The sequence below is a fragment of the Zootoca vivipara genome, chromosome 1 (genome assembly GCF_963506605.1).
Source record: "Zootoca vivipara chromosome 1, rZooViv1.1, whole genome shotgun sequence".
NCBI classification, from domain to species: Eukaryota; Metazoa; Chordata; class Lepidosauria; order Squamata; family Lacertidae; genus Zootoca; species Zootoca vivipara.
Genome location: NC_083276.1, coordinates 134,364,482 through 134,383,869, shown reverse-complemented (window position 1 = coordinate 134,383,869; position 19,388 = coordinate 134,364,482). Strand labels below are relative to the sequence as shown.

The 19,388-nt window shown below is 43.8% G+C and overlaps 1 protein-coding gene across 7 annotated transcripts in view; it reads left to right on the top strand.

The window, feature by feature from the left end:
- The first annotated feature begins 1,708 nt into the window (after window positions 1-1,708).
- ADARB1 (adenosine deaminase RNA specific B1) overlaps window positions 1,709-19,388 on the top strand; it is a 58,550-nt gene continuing 40,870 nt past the window's right edge. For 3 of the 7 annotated variants that reach the window (XM_035139742.2, XM_035139715.2, XM_060282497.1), the window contains exon 1: window positions 2,016-18,851. The gene's annotated coding sequence lies outside the window, so the exon portion shown is untranslated. Of the gene's footprint in view, window positions 1,808-2,014; window positions 18,852-19,388 lie in introns of those variants that run through there. The other 4 variants (XM_060282489.1, XM_060282493.1, XM_060282503.1 and 1 more) reach the window with 4 other exon arrangements.

Sequence of the window (19,388 nt, the reverse complement as noted above, 5' to 3'; positions counted from 1 at the left end):
GAGGCACCAGTGCTGCATGGTACAGCATAATTTATCATCTCCCCACTCCTGATATAAATGATATACAGAGGATGCAATTGTACCAAAGATACATGAAGAGAACTTTTAAAGTAAGGTTTTCTACAACTGCTTGCCCCCCCCCACACCCATTGGATCAGGGGTGGGGAACCCAGCTTCTTCTGCCTAATTTAATGTTGATAGGGGGAGCCTGGACAGAAAGTTTAGGAAGGCAGGATGAAAAAGAAACGGGGGTGAGGACAGTCAAGACAGATAGAATGATGGAAAGGAGGGGAGCCCTCTCAAGTCCATCACATCTGACCTCTGGCAAGAGCAATCTGTTCCTCTGCAGGCAGAGAAAAGAGATGACCAGCCATTTATAAGAGCATTTAATTGGGGCAAATAGCTTTAGGTTGTGGGTAAATAGCTAAATAAATAAATAAATAAATGTAACTTGTTGATTAGTGTCAAAAGGATGTTAAAGGATATGTTGACGGTTCAAAGGGGAGTCAGGAGAAAACTTGCTTCACCAGCCAATCAGTAAGCAATTAGGAAATAAACTTTGGTGCTCTGAAAGTACAGTACAGTGGAACCTCGGTTTATGAATCTTTGGTTTACGAACGCCGCGGACCCATCTGGAACAGATTAATTCACTTTCCATTACTTTCAATGGGAAAGTTCGCTTCAGTTTATGAACAGACTTCCGGAACCAATTGTGTTCATAAACCGAGGTACCACTGTATACAAGAGTTAACTGTGGAAAAGAATGTATTTGCTTGCTGCAAATAGTGAGATAGTGAGATGATGCAACATAAGTTATGGGAGCATTTATCTGTCTAAATGTAACACTTTTAGGTCATTTTCAGTAGGTAAGATTTAAGAATGTGTTTTCTCCCCACCCCCCAAAAAAGTGGCTTAAAATAGTGATTCACTTGGGTTGCATACCCTGTACAGTATTATGCATGTTGTTGTTGAAACTGGTGCCCGTGCCTATGGGACTCCTTGGCCAGATGAGAGGGATGCTGGCCTGAGGCGCCCCTGCCCTGCGGCCTCTGCCTCCTGTTTGAGAAGCATCCCTGACCTTTGCAGATGTCCACACACTTCCACGTCGTGCTCCAGGGATCATCATGTGGGGACTAAGAGACGGGCGAAAGCGGATCTTGCGAGTCCCTGTGGATAATCCTCGATTACAGAGAGCAGGGGGGGGGGCATAGCTGTCAAGGTTTCCCTTTTCTCGCGAGGAAGCCTATTCAGCATAAGGGAATTTCCCTTTAAAAAAGGGACCACATTCCTCTTCTCAGGAGGGACAAGCAGAACGCAAGAGGCGAGAGCCGGTTCCGGGGCGGGGGAGGGAAAGCTTCTCCTCCCTCCCACGGGGGGGGGGCCTTCCGCCCGAGACCCTTTTTCCACGGAGAACCTCGCGCGCGGGTCCCTCTCGGGGTGCAGAGGGCGGGGAGGGGGAGGGAGACAGCACAGGGCGCGCACCGCCAAGCCACGCATGCGCGCCTCAGCCGCGCCTGCTGGGCGGTCCTTTCCCCTGGGCTCCGCCCCTCCCTCCTCCCGCGCGACACAGGGCCGCCCGTCGCAGCGTTGTCCCGCGGGGGGGCTGGCGCCGGGCGCGGCCACGGAAAGAGCGAGCGAGGAGCGAGAGCGCGCCCGCCTTCGGCTGACTGACTGCCTGACTGCCTGACTGACTGGGCCGGCCCAGCGAGGGAGGCGGCCGGGCGGGCAGAGGCGGGAGGCTGCGCGGATCCGGCGGCGGCGGCGGCGAAGCGTCTCGGTCGGTGGTCGCCTCCGGGCGCCCTGCGAGGTAGGCCACCTCTCCTTCCGGGGCCTCGTCCCAGGCCGAGGGGGGAGCCGCGCGGCGGAGGCAGGTGCAGCGCCGGAGGGACCGGGGCCGGAGGGAGAGGAGCCTCCTCCTCCTCCTCCTCCTCCTCCTCCTCCTCCTCCTGCTGCTGCTGCTGCTGCTGTCCAAGGTCCGCCGCGCGTCTCCCGGGCGACCCGTCCTCCGGCGCCGCGGGCGGGGAGGCAGCCGGGCGAAGGCTTGGGCGGCAAAGCCCCTCGTCCGCCCCGCTCGCCGGGCCTGCGCGGCGCTCGCTCTTCCTCCACGCGCCGAGGAAGCGGCTGCGTCCACACGTGACGGCGGGCCGGGGAGGACGGCGGCGAGGAGAAGAAGCAGGGAAGGAAGGAGCTGCCGCTTTTAAGCCCCCACCCCAACCCCCCCCAAGCTACCCAGTGGTCCCTGCAAGCAGAAAGCCAGCACCTCAGGGAGAAGGCGGGCGCTGCCGGGCACGGCGCGAGGGGGAGGCATAGCTGCCAAGTTTTCCGTTTTCTCGCGATGAAGCCTATTCAGCATAAGGGAAAATCCCTTAAAATAAGGGATAACTTGGCAGCTATGGGGGGAGGTGAGTCCGACGGGCCTCGTTGGCCTTTTCCACTCGGGGCCGCCTCGCCCGGGGTGCTGAGCTTCTCGAAAAGCGGTTTGACTCCGGAGCGTCTCCTTGGGACCCTCGGGAGGCAGCTCATCTGGCTCTTTGCTTCTGCGCGCCTGCTCCCTTTCTTCCCTACCTGTTTACATGGGGATCCTTTTCTCCTCGCTAGTGAACATGCAAGAGCCTGATCGCAGTTGATTCTAGAAATCTATAGCTGATTCAAGTTGGGCACTCGGTGACTATTGCTTTAGTCAGCAGCATGTTTGCAATATGGATTATAAAAGAGTAACAGTTGGTCAGATTAAACGTCTTGGTTCAGCTGCGAAAAAGATCAAAATGAGCTTAAAGTATTCAGTGTTAAAATTACTTTAACTTTGTTTAAAATAGGATTAAAATAGAAACATGGGTTTAGTTTACTTTCCTGAGGATAGATTCAAATAAACTCTCCAGTGCACTTACTACTGATGCCAATAAATAGTTTGCTTTGAGGAAAGAGAGTTACAAATAGGGAGAATTCCCTGCCTTTCCTAGAAAACGTGAGCGCCTGTAAATACAGTGAGACAGTTACAGATAGAGAAAACCTTCTCAAAACATTATGGTCTTTATTAAGAGTGATTCCGGCTTTGGCATTAGCAGAAATAAGGACTCTTGTGGTATACTGCACACAAAAAGCAACAAGAGAGGGGCAACTACAGCTACAGCTCAGAAATTGGGAAATATGAATTATGAATTGAAATACAGTACAGTACATGTATTTTGTAGAAATTCTCATAGGGCATTTCTTTGCTTGTTTTCTTAAGGAACAGCAGGACAACAAGAGTGTATTTATGTGTTTATTATGGAAGAAGTAAATCCAAGAATTAAAGATTTTGGGGATATTGGTAGAGTGCAAAATTAATATAAATGTCTTGTTTATTTCTTCATAATATTTATATTACACCCTTCCTTGTGCCATTCAGGGTGTCTAAAACAAATAATAAAATTTAATAAAAGCCAACAACAAGCTGGGGACAGTGACTATTTCTTTTGTCAGCAGCAGGTATGGGAGGCTTATATATCAGCATTAGAGTTTTTTCTGAGTCTATAATTGTTTTGAAATATTTCAGGGTAACAGTATACTTTCAGTTCTTTGAAGCTCAGAACGACACAAAGTGTCAAAATTTTAAATGAGATGAATGCTACTTGGGTGTGAGAAACTATTTTTGAATGCTCAGTGAGGTCAAAATGTAACTGAAGATGGGATGTTGAAAATATTGCTCTGGCAATCCATTTGTATTTAGAATCTCTAACTTTCCAATAACTTCCTTGATTTTCAGATAAATCTAATTTAAGCAACCTTTGTTTAATGATCTCTGTGTCACTTTAATTCCCATTTTACACTTGTGAACTAAGGGTGCAGAGTAATTACTTGGCTACAGTCAAGTAATGAATTGTTGTTTTATTTTTATTTTTTTAATTACCAGCACAATAATTTTACTTTCATATCACATTCTCAATAATTTTCCTAATTTGTTTATGTTGTTTTAATTATACATCACTTTAGTATTTCAGTTCATAGAAAAATGACCCATAAATAATAATCCATGGCTCAGTGCTGCATTTACTGAGTAAAGCCAGTTCTAAGGAGAAGTTGGTTATAGGAGCCAGTGTCGTGATCTGTTGCAGGCAAAGCCTGGCAAGAGATGAGGTGGGGAGAGGGAGTTTGAATCCTGGGACGATGGAGGCCCTTTGGGTGGGTGATTCTCATGTTTGGGAAATTGGCAAGTTGCCTGTTCTGGGTGGGCGCTGCACTCCTGAAGGAGCAATCTCTTCAGAGCAATCTGTGCAGTTTGGGTGTACTCTGGGACACATCCCTGTCACCAGAGGCCCAAGTGTCCTCTGTAGCTACGAGTGCCTTTTAGCAGTTTCATCTGGTTCTCCAACCAAGGCCATTCCTGGGCAGGGATAACCTGACGATTATTCCATGCATGAGTAACTTTGGGAATGGATTACTACAATGCACTCTATGTGGGGCTACCCTTGGGTCTGGTTAGGAAGCAACATCTTGTGCAGAATGCTGTGGCAAGAATACTGGTGGGAGCTTCTGGTTGAGAACATAAGGCACCATTGTTAAAACAGCTACGCTGGCTGCCTATCTCCTGCTGAGCCAGGTTCACTGTTATTTTATTGATTTTCAAAGCCCTAAGCAACTTCGATCCAGGATACATCAAGGTTCACTTGAACCCTTCTATTCTAGCTCAAACACCAATATTATCTGCAGGAGTATATTGGTGCGTTCCTTGAGTTTGTGAGGCTGATATGACAACAGTGAAAAACAAAGCCTTTAGTGTAATAGGTCCACTCCTGTGGAACACCCCGCCAATAGAGATTCAGCGGGAGCCTTTCTGTATTGCAGGTGGTTGGACTAGAGGACCCTTGGGGTCCCTTCCAACTCTACAATTCTATGATTCTGTACCAATTTCTAAGCGCCTGCTAAAACCCTTCCTATTCCACCAGGGCTATGCAGGCAATTAAGAGTACACCCCCTGCAGTGGTCTGTTGATGTTTGTTTTAATTTCTTTTTTGCTTTTAACAGGTTTTTATAATATTATTGTTTGGTTTTGCTATATTGTTGCAAACTGTTGTGATATATCTTTATGAGATAGCAGTATATATATATTTTAAATAAATAAATATATTGTATGCCATTTCCCCACCACATAGATGTGCTCAAAGCACCTGTTTTTTCTTCTTCCCTGGTTGGCAATTGTCTATCTTGGGAAGCAATGGAAGGCTGCACCTTCAGTGGTGAAGTCAAACTGTTGGTGACCTGTCTGATATGGGAGAGACATGTTTTGTTGCAGCTGGGACAGATGAAGGTGTCCAGTTGTGTTGATGCAGGTGTGCCATGGTGTTTCTTCTCTCTGCGCACCTGACAGTGGCCATTCTTCCTCTGGTCTGTGGTGCTTGTGGTCATCTGCAAGTGTTTCCCACATGGCAGGGTTAATGCTGCCAGCCTTTATGCCATGTTTTTTGACATCTTTGTAACACAGAGTTAGTCTGCCATTGGGCCTGGAGCTTGAAGCCAGCTCTCTGTAGAGCACATCCTTGGGGAGCCTGCCATTTTCCATTCTGTGGACCAAACCAGCATAGATGTTGCTGAGACAGAAAGCAGCTAGCATCACGGAAAACACATAGTAAACAGTTTGAACCCTCATCACCAAAAGTTACTTTACATTACAAAACCTAATGGATATTCACAGCTTGTGTTCATAAGCAGGGTTAGCGTTGTGGGTCCAATTTAATTTAATCCTCTGCATCTTTGTTAAGAAATGCAGCCAGTTACATTCATTAGTGCTTTCTCACAGAAAAATAGGCATAGGAGTGTAGCCTCATTTTCTCAAGTGCTTTTTTCGGGATGTTGGGGCCCTTCTATTGATGATCTACATGCTTGCTTTGATGTTCCCAACAGAAAGTGAAGCCAAAGAATCATTCAAAAGGAACCAAATGTTCCCTATCAAAGCAAAAAAGAAGTATGACACTGTCAATGTACTGTACTGTAAAGAGCAGATCAACAGAGAAACTGCCATTCCCATCTAACAAAGTAGTCAGAACTTTTAGAAATTAAATAGAAAAAGTAAGGACATGCTCTATGGGGAATCTGGCTTCAGGCAGCAGACCCATTGGCAGACCAACTCTGTGTTAAAAAGATATCTGCAAATGCAACATTGTGCGCCTTCAGATGTAAAGTTGAACTTCAGATGTAAAGATGAAGGCACCTGGTTGTGCTGCTGCAGATGCACCACGGCATTTATTCTTTCTGTGCTCCTGCCAGCGGTCATTCCTCCTCTGTCCTCTGATGTGGAAACACAACCTGACTGATTGTCTCCAGGTGCTTGTGGTCATCTGCAGGGGCATCCCATATGGCAGGGTTAATGTTGCCAGCCTTCATGTTATGTTTGCAGACATCTTTGTAACACAGAGCTGGTCTGCCACCGGGCCTGGTGCCTGAAGCCAGCTCCCCATAGAGCATGATCTTGGGGATCCTGCCACCTTCCTTTCTGGGACATGATCAAGTCAGCGTAGACATTGCTGACACAGGAGTGTAAACATGCTGGGAATGTGGGCTTGGGAGAGCATATCTTTCTTTGACACTCTGTCCTACCATGTGATCCCCAAAATCTTCCTGACACAGCACATGTGGAAGGCATTGAGGTGTCATTACTAGTGGGTGTAGGTTGCCCAAGTCTTACTACTCATAAAGCAGTGTGTTCGACATGCAAGCCTGGTAGATCTTTATTTTTGCATTGGTCATTAATGTCACCCTCTCCCAGACCCTTTTGGAGAAGCAAGCCATTGCTGTAGCTGCCTTGCCAGTATGCTTGTCCAGCTCAGTGTTGATGGAGAGGTTACTGGTTATGGTGGAGCTCAGGTAGACAAAATCATCTACCACCTCGAAGCATGTGGTCACTAGTGCTGATGCATGGCATGCTGGCGACATCCTGACGCAGGACGTTGGTAACGCTGAACTCCATGCAGGCTTGTGCAGAATAGTTTCTTAGACACCGTAGACGTAGAGCTTCCTTGGAGTGCACTGTCAAGGCCATGTCATCTGTAAACAACATCTCTTGGATAAGACACTTTTGTCTTGGTGTGGAGATATGCCAGTTTGGACAGACCCCTGTCGCTCCTTGAATGGATGTACACACTGTCTTCAGTTGAGTCGAAGGCATGTGAGAGCACCAGGGAGAAGAATATGTTAAAGAGAGTTTGGGCAAGATCACAGCCCTGCTTCACACCATCCTTTATCGGGAAGGCATCTGAGCGTGAGTCATCTTACTGGGCAGTGCCGCGCATCTCATGGAAGGACACAATAATCTTGTGGAATTTAGGTGGGCATCCTTTCCTATTGAGCAGGTGAAGAGTCCTTTTTGGCTGATGAGGTCGGAGCCAGGCGACGTCAACCCTATGGAGCCAGGCAACATTAACCCTACGACGACAACTACAGCATCGGAGTCAGTCAGGTTGGGTACTCACAGCAGTGACCAGAGGAGGAATGACTGCTGGGAGGAGCACACCTGCATAGTGCAACAAGAGGATCAGTCCCCCTATTCAAACACTTGTTATACAAAAAAATCACTTATCCAAACATGAGGAATTAGTACCCAATCCTCACTGTACACACTGCACATTCAGATATCCAAACAGCTGGACCTGCGTGCAGTACTGTAAACAAATAAGCAGCCTTAAAGAAGCCTTGCTCTTTTGTATTACTGGTCAGCAACAGCCATTTGGCCAGAAACCATGGTGGGGGAGTGGGAAGCAGACAAATAAGAAAGCATTCTTTCCTCCCTTGTTTCCTTTTGCAAGGTTTCAGAGGATTTTCCTTGTTTTTTCATCAGTTTGGGATAAAAGTTATGTGGTCGGGAACACATTAGAAATCTTCCCATAGGAATAAATGGAAATCATCAGACTCCTTGTGTGAACACAAACCTAACAAACAATTTCCTGAAAACGCATTTTGTTTGGATAGGAAGACCTGCTTGTACTGTACTTCATTCTACAGAAATGGTTGTCAGGGATAGGAACTATTACTTGAACTGATTACTTGAAAATTAGTTTGGATATATTATCTAAATTTCATCTTCTGGATTGGGGGGTATTTTATGTGTATATTATGTTCTTAATGCTGCAAACTAATAAAATACATATATTTTAAGTGTTATACTTTTAAATGTAATCTAGGAATGCCATATTTTGCAGTGTAGTTCATGGGGTTGAAAATGAATTTGCACAAATCTAGGATTTATTTTCCATTACTAACAGTTCACTCCTAACCATGTCAGTTCAGAACTAAGTCATACTAAATTCGTTGGAGCATATTCTCAGTTAAGTGGGTTAGGACTTTAGCCTAAGATAGGCATGGGAGACTTTGTTGTAGTCCTGTTTTGATGCACAGTGTCAATCTCTCCCCTCCCATTTCATTTGATAAAAATTGAGCAAACAATTGAGCCTTAGCTGTCACAAATTCATGGTGGTAAATGACTACTAGTGAGTATTTTTTGTGTGTGTAATATTTCGTACCTGTCCTTCACCATAAGGTCCCAGGGCAGGTTACAATAGAATATACAATTATAAAAAATTATAAAAACAGATAAAGCCATTATGATTATGAAACAAGTAACACTGTTCAAAATGGAACAGAAGAATAATTGAATGCACAATTGATTTTCAAATGACCTCTTACTAGTACAAAAGGCAGTGTTGCTGTAAGGCATTATTATGTTTGGCAAATGCTGATGGCAACATCATTTTGCAGGGCAGGTGGATCTAAATTACTGAATCCTGCATTTTTAATCAAAGTTGATACTTGGCAAATAAATGATCAAACAAAGATAATTTATTTATAGTAAGGTTTTTCAGTTGCACTACTTTCAAGAGCAACAGAAAACTGGTTATTGAATAATTAAAATGTACTGTGGTCATATCTGACTAGATATACTATTTCTATCTGTTGCAACTGTATTTTCAGTCATTAGATTACAGACATGGAGCTTGGTTTTGTTCACCATCTAAAGCAGGGCTGGTGAAACCTTGGGCCCATTGGCCTCTGCTCAGCCCTTCAACAGCCCTCTTTTTGCCACTGTTCAGCTGTGCCCACAGCCCTGTTCTGTGATTTGATGGCGGTTTGGTTGGCTGTGATGCCTGTTTTTGTGGATCTGTGATTATGCCTTTGGAGCCTATAGACACCACTGTAAGATCACTTGGTGAAATATATGAATCAAACACAAACTGCATGCAAAATGGCAGTTTATGTAAAAGCCTATGCTGTTGCCTGGGTTCTGGTCTTACTTCTTTTCTTACAGCAGAAGGCAATGCAAGTTACTTTAGCTATATTGATTTTGCACAGAATCACCCTGAATTTCTTATTTATTTATAGGTGGATAATTTGTATGTTTCCTTCCTTTTTTCTTTTCTAATTGCAGCACTAGGCTTCATACTGTATGCCTTCTATTGTGATTTTCTGAGTCTTTAGATACAGTAATTATGTTGAAGAAGGCAGGGTATAGAAAGCATTAGTTTGGAAAGATTTCTCACCATTACTTGACAATCCTATAATTGTGGCATTCTGACAGCCAATGTATGCCAATATAACTTAATCAGGATTCTGTGCACTATCAGCACACAAAAAGAGAGCAGAGCAACCCTGCTCCCCACACCTGCCTGGAAACACTGTCAACTCCCACCAATCACAGATTGGCATGCCAGGGATATCCCCATGTCAGCCAGGTGTGAAAGGAGCCAATCAAATGCCTGCTGATGCGGAAACAGCACCATGATATCACTACTCTGCACCACAATCTGCTGCACAGAGTGTGCCTTGCATAGTAGCAACCGCTTGTTGTTTTTATTTTGATTATATATTTTGTGTTTTGTGTTCTGGTTTTGCTCTGTGAGCTGCTCTGAGAGTGTATATAAATTGAATTAACACCCCCCCCAATGGATTATTATTGGAGGCAACAGGGATCCTGGCATACATGGAGTTAGAAATTTAGGGTCATCACCTCTTCCGTTGCAGTACATGAGTTGGCAGTGAGGTCTACGAGAGGATGGGATTTGTTGTAAATCTGCTCTTCCCTTTGACATACCCACACTGCCACTTTGTGGTAGGGATATACAGGTGAAACTCGAAAAATTAGAATACAGTATCGTCGAAAACTGCATTTATTTCAGTAATGCAACTTTTTATTTTTTATTTTTCTTTTAATTTTTACAAATGCTTTCTTTTGGAAATTCCACAGTAATAAAACAAATAGTTACAATAATAGAAAAATAAACAAAAATAAACATCACTATCACATTTCATTAATTGCATTCCATTTATAATTGACCTGCCTAATGACAAATAATTACAATTGCAACAAATAAAGGCTTGACATGTCATGCATCTCTCATATATTGGTTTCACCTTTTAAGTTGCGTTACTGAAATAAATGCACTTTTCGACGATATTCTAATTTTCTGAGTTTCACCTGTAATTGATCATCATGACATAACATCAGAGCTGGGACTGGCAGATGTATCTCGTAGTATGGCAGTGTAGTGGGACTTCAGTAAACCCTAAAGCTACCCAGCTGCTGTATCTAGGGCATATGAATGTGCTCTTAAATATGTAAAATTCTGGAATAGTCGCTTTCAGGGAATTATGCATTTGTATGGGTCATCATTGGTTTCTAGGCAAAGTTGGATGCACTTACAAAATATGTATGCTTTAAAATTATGGCCTATTTGTGGAAAAAGCAGGCTAGCCTTGACATCTAAAGTTTTACTTGTGCCATCATTTGGTCTTGTGTTTGTAAAAAACCTGAATACTTTCTCTTCAAACAGCTTGAATGTTTTTGCTTTGTATTCATAATACAAGAACCAGCTGATACAGTCCTTAGGCATATACCTGGCAGGTTATTTTAATTGTTTGCTAAGTGTTTTTGGAATGATAGTCTACATGCTTTTGTCATGCAAACAAACTGTACCACCATTCTGTCTCCTGCACTATGGTTTGTGCTCCTGACTAAGTGTTGTGGTCAGAAAGAGGTGGCTCCAGATTTGACAATAAATAATTTTGTGTCACATTTGGAAGATTCATCTGATGAACAGGAGCCCTTTAGACTTCTTTAGTTTTTAAGGTGCCACAGGATTCTATTTTTGTTCTTAGAACAAACTCTGGAGTTTCTGGTTTTGAGACGTTTGTGGTTGTAGCCCAATATCTGTACCAGTGTGAGATACTGAGTTGCATCCAATATAGGTGAGATTTAGCAATTCTGCTTGTCAGGCCCATTTCTCTGCTCTGACAAACAAGGAACCATGCAACCACATTCGCACTATACATTTAAAGTGCTATGCAGGGCCGGCTCTTCATAGACCCCCGGTGGCGCAGTGCACCATGGCGCGGGGGGCTGGCAAGCTGGGCGCCGGCCCGGCAAGGAGGGCGCCGCGCGGAAACCAATTGCACCCTGCGAGGGTGGGGCGGGCGGTGGAGCGATCTTCAGCACCAGGGCGCGCGATCTGCTCAAGACGGCCCTGGTGCTATGATACAACTTAACATGGCTTCCACCACAGATTTTGGGAACTTTGGGAACAAGTTTGTTGCTAAGTTGTTAAAGGTAAAGGTAAAGGACCCCTGACAGTTAAGTCCAGTCGCGAACAGCTCTGAGGTTGTGGTGTTCATCTCGCTTTACTGGCTGAAGGCGCCGACGTTTGTCCCCAGACAGTTTTTCCGGGTCATGTGGCCAGCATGACTAAGCTGCTTCTGATGAAACCAGGAACCGCCGACTTTCTGATCGGCAAGCCCTAGGCTCAGTGGTTTAACCCACAGCGCCACCCGCGTCCCATGGGTGGAGGCCCCTATTTCCCTCACAGAGTTGCACTTTCCAGAGTTCCCTGTGAAGAAGGATTGATCATTAAGCCACTCTGGGAATTATAGCTCTGGGAGGGGAATGTTGTTGTTGTTTAGTCGTGTCCGACTCTTCGGGACCCCATGGACCAGAGCACACCAGGCAGGCACGCCTGTCTTCCACTGCCTCCCGCATTTTGGTCAGACTCACGTTCGTAGCTTTGAGAACACTGTCCAACCATCTCGTCCTGTCGTCCCCTTCTCCTTGTGCCCTCAATCTTTCCCAACATGGGTCTTTTCCAGGAGTCTTCTCTTCTCATGAGGTGGAGAGTCAGCTTCAGGATCTGTCCTTCCAGTAAGCACTCAGGGCTGATTTCCTTCAGAATGGATAGGTTTGATCGTCTTGGGACTCTCAAGAGTCTCCTCCAGCACCATAATTCAAAAGCATCAATTCTTCGGCGATCAGCCTTCTTTATGGTCCAGCTCTCACTTCCATACATCACTACTGGGAAAACCATAGCTTTAACTATATGGACCTTTGTCGGCAAGGTGGGGAATAGGGGCTTCCTAACAACTCTCATCACCCTTAACAAAACACAACTCCCAGAATTCTTTGGGGAGAAGTGTGTCATGGTGTGAATGTGGCTTGAATTCTTTTAAATGTTTGAGATATCCAAGTCTCTTACTTCGTCACCTTCTTCCTTTCCTATTTTTTATCATTTAAGGAAATACAATATCTGTTTATTCATAACCTGTTAAAACATAATATAGTACATTGCTTATTATCTGTTGCCTGCAGAAGGTCATCTGCAGGCTGGAGATTCTAGAGGGATGTAAGCTACTTCCTGTTTGGTGACTGTAGCTTCTGCCTTTCCTTCCTTTCTCAAAGGAAAAAAATTAAGCATGAAATGAAGTTTGAAAGTTCAGACCTAGTAAGATGTAAACATACTTACAGTGGGTGGGGGGAATGGGGTGGAGAACCTTTGAAAACTCAAAATTCCTTGCTTTTTTACTGCAACAATACAGCAAGAAGTGATTGCTACATTTACATAAGAGACAAATGCAAAACGAATGCCCTGCTTAACGAAATTTCCGCTTAACGAAAGGATTTTTCGAGCGGAGCTTGCCTCGCTAGACAAATGCGTTTTACGAAAAATTCATCTAGCGAATCGCGGTTTCCCATAGGAATGCATTGAAATTCAATTAATGGGCAAAATATGGGCAAAATAAAAAATAAAAAAAAATTCAATGCATTCCTATGGGATTCGCTAGACGAATTTTTCGCTATAAGAAAAGACCTGTGGAACGAATTAATTTCGTCTAGCGAGGCACCACTGTATCATTCAAAGTATACCATACCTTAGCTAACATTTATTCAGTTCTATAATGAACACAGAGGAGAGATGGAGTGACCCATTGCCCTGCTGGCAGCCTGCTTACTCTGCAGAGTTCTGTGTTGCCTATGGATGGCAGGTGAGTATTTAAATCAGGTGGAGAAACTTTTCAGGTGCAGACCAGATTCTTATTTCCCCATCCCTGCCATGCCAAATTTTACAGGTGGGCAGGATTGCTCACTTGTTAGATGCTGCAATTTGTAAATTTTGGTTTGTCCAAACAAGTTAGATCAGAAGCCATGTTTCAATAGTGTTTCGCATAGTGTTTAGCTGAGTGAGCATGGCATGGAAGATGACAAATGCATATTTAGGACATTTGCATTTATATTCCCTCCCCTCAGTATTACATTAAGACAAGTTTTGTCAATATGGGAGGACAGAAATAAAAAAAAAGACGTTTTAAGAAGGATCTTGACATGCTGGAATGTGTGCAGAGAAGGGTGACCAAGATGGTAAAGGGTCTGGAAACCAAGCCTTATGAGGAATAGTGGAAGGAGCTGGGTATCTTTAGCCTGAAAAAGAGGAGACTTGAGAGGAGATAAAAGAGCCATCTTCCAACATCTCAAGGGCTGTCACATGGAAGATGGAGCAAGCTTGTTTTCTCCTTCTCTGGAGGGTAGGACCCAAACCAATGGCTTCAAGTTATAAGAAAGCAGATTCTGTCTAAACATTAGGAAGAACTTTCTAACAATAAAAGCTGTTTGACCGTGGAAAAAATTTATTAGATATATAAACCACAGAGAAATCTCCTTCTTTGGCGATCACTCATAACCGAGTAAGATTGTCTTCCATAAACACGGTTTTAACAATGGGTCCGTAAGTGACTGTGGAGGCCAGTTCTGGATCCACCCGTCCTTCCACAGTGGGGACATTGGTTTCCAGGAGGGAGTTGATCACGGTGTGGATTTGCCAAGCGTGCCTTCCTCACTTCCACAGAGAAGTGGCAATCCACCAACATGGTATTTGAGTCCAGTGAGGCATTATTTCTGCTGCATTACCTGAATCCTGTGAAAAGAAATAAAAATTAGACGGAGCAATGGCTGTTGTTTTATAATTTTATTGGTCAAAATTTTGGGGGCATGGCCCAAATAGAAAGCATATTTAATGCAAAGGGTGAAGCCTTTAAAAATGAGTGAAGATGATCAGTTTATGTTTTAATCCATTTTAAGTGGTTAGGCTGTGTTCATTTACTTGGGAGTAAGCCTCTTTGAAGTGAGCGGCACTTCCTTTTCAGTACCTATGTTTAGAACTGTGCTGTTAAAATATCTTTCAAACTCTCATTTGTGAATTTTCTTTCAATAAACTATTCAGTAATGATTTAGTAATCTCAGTGAAAAAATAAAGCAAGAAGATGAAACAAATATTATTTGTAACATAGCCTTTGAAAAATAGCTGTCTTCAACTCAGGGTTTTTGCTCCTGAACATTATCTTTATGTATTGGGACTGGGGAATCCTGAACTTTTCGCAGGTACAGATCCTATGTCATCTTAGCTTGAGATAGGGGGGGGGGATACTTTAAAACACATGCACTTAACAAAATGGTGAACAATCAGACATCCATGTCTGATTGAATTATTATTAGTTACAGGTAGGTAGCCGTGTTGGTCTGAGTCGAAGCAAAATACAAAAATTCCTTCAGTAGCACCTTAAAGACCAACTAAGTTTTTATTTTGGTATGAGCTTTCGTGTGCATGCACACTTCTTCAGATACACTTGAAACAGAAGCAACCAGACCCTTATATATATATATATTCAGAGGGTGGGGTGTGTGTGATGGGAATGGGTGATGGGCTGTAAGAGTGGTAAACCTGTTAATGGCTGTTAACGACTCCTGATTACTGCAATAGGTCCTGCGGGGAAAAAACAACAGCTGAGGCTAAAGAAAGCTAGATCATGCATAATGAGATAAGAATCCGATATCTCTGTTCATCCCAGGTGGCTCCGTGGTTTTAAGCTTGGTAATGATTTCCAATTCAGCAATTTCTCTTTCCAGTCTGTTTCTGAAATTTTTCTGTAATAAAACAGCTGATATCAGGGTATTTATCCAGAACAGCCTTCTGCATCACAATACTGTATACACAGTGATGCCAGAGCACACCCACTCAAGCAGCCACCATGGCTCTCTCTATAGGGTGGGAGGATGGGAAGCAGGAGTTTGGAGCTCGGCTTCTTCTGCCTGAGTGGGACGTAATTTGCACTCACATTTTTCATGATTGGCACAGGACTAGGTGGACATTGTGTTATGAGCCACCAGGGGAGAGTCTTAGGTAGCTCAAGTATCCCTTTTTGCACACTTTGGCCTACTTTTAGGGCCAGGAGCTCAGCTCAGTAAAGACATCAGGTTTTAATAATAAGGAAATGGATTTTGGTGGATTTTCAGAGTGCACATTCTGCATCAACTTGTTAGGAAGAGCTTTATCAGGTCAAAATGTGTGAGGTTGTTTTGGCAGGGGATGGGGCAGAAAGGAAGCACTATTTGATCCTTTGCTTCAAGCCATAAAATGGTTTTTGCTGGCCCTGTATAGTAGGAACATCAGGGACCAGATAAAATTGTTTTGGGGATCAGATAAAGCTGATGAGTTGACTGCTTCTGTTTCTGACATATAAAAATGTTATTAAAATTGGTTTCCTATTATTTGCTGTTTTTTAGTTTGCGGGCGGCAGCTCAGGATAACAATATAATCTCTGAATCTTAAATGTGGGGAAAATCCCTTTGTGTGTGCAGCTGGAGGAGCACATGAATTGCAGAGCAAAGGGTGGGGGAGAAGGATATCTACGGTAGATGCTGCCTTTTTTGACTGCTCGTTGTGTTTCCCCTTTTTATCTTAAGTGCTGCAGCCTGTTTAAGTCAAAAGGGAGGCAGAGAAAGAGGCAAATGGAAACTGCCATGCTGCTGTTATGCCAGACTTAGAACAGATCTATTTTTGTTTCGCTACCGGTAGCTGTGCTGAGAAGAAGCATGGATCTAATCTAGAACCATTGATTCAGGTACACTGTGAGTTGGTGGCAGATAGGTGTTTCCTCATTTTACTAGCCTTAAGGATGAGCAAAGTACAGTAATGTTATCTTTGGAGAGCAAGGATGGAATGGTGGGAAGAAGGAGAAGGGATGATGGGTGAGGGCCTCCCTCAAACTCATTCACAGTTTTGTGTGAGAACATTCAAGGTATTTCTCTAGGGTTTTGTGTCCTTTCAGCACTGTATTTGTATTTTTTAATCCGTCCTTAATATAAAATCGTGATGATTGACACATGGTTAATCACAAAAATACACTGCTCTAAGTATGCATTCCTTTGCACACACAGAGCTGTGAACTGTGGCAAGTTTTTGAGCACTGTACACCACTGAAACTATTATAGGGGTTGGGGAGGAAGCGGACCTGCTGGTCTTTCTGCTGACGAGCCAGACCCCTAGGACCGTATTTGATCCTGAGGGCTTCCTTGTCATAGTTCTATTAAAAAATTGAATTGGCCCAGCAAAATTCAGGACCATAGAAGTTGGGAGGGAATAAAGCCAGATAACATGGGGTTTGAGTTAAGTTATAAATGTAGCATTTCACTTCTTTGTAATATGCTGCTGTTTAATAGTACTATGTAATATGTAAAGTTGGTTGTGCTGTTTTAAATCATGCTCTGAGTGATTTATGTTTTTGTATAATTGATGTATATGGGTTAAACAAGATTTGAATTTGGCTATTCTTTTTGTTTCTAGTAGTACAGTGAATCCCAGTAAAGCGGCTGGCCCAGGTGGGGTGCTGGAGATAGTGGTCAAAAATTGTGTTGATCAACTAGCAGGGGTCCTGACAAAGATTTTTAATATCTCGCTGCAAATGGTTTGTGTTCCATCATGCCTAAAAGCAGCTACTATTGTCCCAGTTCCAAAGAAAACGGCAATTACCTGGCTGAATGACTACAGACCTGTTGCATTAACATCTGTAGTGATGAAATGCTTCAAAAGACTGGCCCTTCAATACCTTAGAACTTGCTTTCCACCGGACTTTGATAAACATCAGTTTGCCTATAGAAGAAATAGGTCCACTGATGATGTGATAGCTAATGCCTTTCAACTTGCAGCAAGTCATCTAGAGAGACCGGAGAACTACGTATGTCGGGATGTTGTTTATTGATTATAGGTAAAGGGATCCCTGACCATTAGGTCCAGTCGTGACCAACTCTGGGGTTGCGGCGCTCATCTCACTTTATTGGCCGAGGGAGCCGGTGTACAGCTTCTGGGTCATGTGGGCCAGCATGACTAAGCTGCTTCTGGCGAACCAGAGCAGCGCACGGAAACGCCGTTTACCTTCCCGCTTACCTATTTATCTACTTGCACTTTGATGTGCTTTTGAACTGCTAGGTTGGCAGGAGCAGGCAACGAGCAATGGGAGCTCACCCCGTCACGGGGATCGAACACAAACAGTGAGGATTGAACAAGTAACATCTAGTTCCTTAAAAATCAGCACTGGCACACTACAGGGATGTGTGCTAAGTCCCTACCTGTATTCATTTTATACATACGATTGTTTAACATCTCACCCGTCTACTGCAATTATTAAGTTTGCAGATAACACCGCCATAATGGGTCTAATAACAGGTGGAGACAAATCAGTGTATAGAGGGGAGGTCCCAAAAAATATCTACATGGTGCCTAGAGAACAACTTGCATATTAATATCAGCAAGACAAAGGAGATGGTGTTGAACTTCCGGAGGAAGAGAGAACTAGCCCCGCTGTACATCGGGGAGGGCTGTGTGGAGAGAGTATCTTCCTTTAAATTCCTAGGAGTTTATCTCAGTGAAGACCTTACTTGGAAAATCAATACAACCCAGGTGGTTAAGAAAGCCCAACAGAGACTCCATTTCCTTAGAGTATTGCGAAAGAACAATGTCAATCAACATTTAATGATCTCCTTCTACCGGTCCACAATAGAAAGTGTCCTTTCATACTGCATCACGGTGTGGTATGCTGGCTTGACATCAACGGACAGGAAGTGCCTACAGAGGGTGGTGAATACAGCACAAGATATTATGGGCTGTCCCATGAATCCGCTGGATGACATCGCAGAAGACCATTGCCTCAGGAGAGTGAGGAAAATTCTTAAGGATGATTCACACTCTGGCCGGCACTTTTTAAAATCTCCTGCCCTTGGGCAGAAGATATAGAAGCATGATTAGTTGCACCAACAGGGTAAAGAACAGCTTCTATCCGTGGGCTGTTAGGCTGCTGAATGAAAAGATAACAACAGGGCAACTGACTTTCGGGGTTAGTGGGTGTGCGTCAGTAAACGAGGGGAATTAAGACTAAGAGAGCTGAGTGGTGGTGCTCGTGTAATCTCACTGCATACAAGTTTTACAAGTGACAATAAAGTATTTCAATTTCAATAGTTAATTGAGATGACTATTAGAATTTTATGCACAAGTGTAAAGGCAGTTTTGTTGACCCATAAGGAAACATTCCCTTTTTCTACCAATGTACTGTACTCTATTCTTTGACAGGTCTGAATCAACTGGGTGATTTTTACTGCAACAGCAGCACCATCTTCTGGCTACAAATGATATATATTTGAACCCCCCTTTTGTTTCCCTTTACAGTCCAGTGGTACCTTGTTTGTCGAACGCCTTGTGACTCGAACCTTTTGGCTCCCGAACACCGCAAACCCGGAAGTGAGTGTTGCCGTTTGCAAATGTTATTTGGAACCCGAATGTCTGATGGGGCTTCTGATTGGGTGCAGGAAGGTCCTGCAGCCAATCAGAAGCTGCTCCTAGGTTTTCGAACATTTTCGGAAGTTGAATGGACTTTTGGAACGGATTCTGTTTGAGAGCCAAGGTACGACTGTACTTTTCATGATGCTTAAAAAAACTGCAAACCTTTATTTTAATCAGTAGAACCAGGAGCTTTGTAGAGAGCAGAATGAACAAAATACGGAGTCAAGTGGCATCTTTAAAACTAACAAATTTATTATGGCATAAACTTTCGTGGACTGTCAATTTCATTAGGTGCATGAATTGGCATGTTAGGTACGTACACACCTCACTGTGGAGACAAACGTAAGGTCCTTTGCCAGCTGCGGACAACTTCATGCATCTTACGGTGGATTCTAGTCCACAAAAGCTTCTGCTATAACAAAAGATCCCCCTCCTTTTTTGTTGTGACAGTCTAACATGGCTGCTCCTCTGGAAACCAGAGTGTGTGTTGGGCAA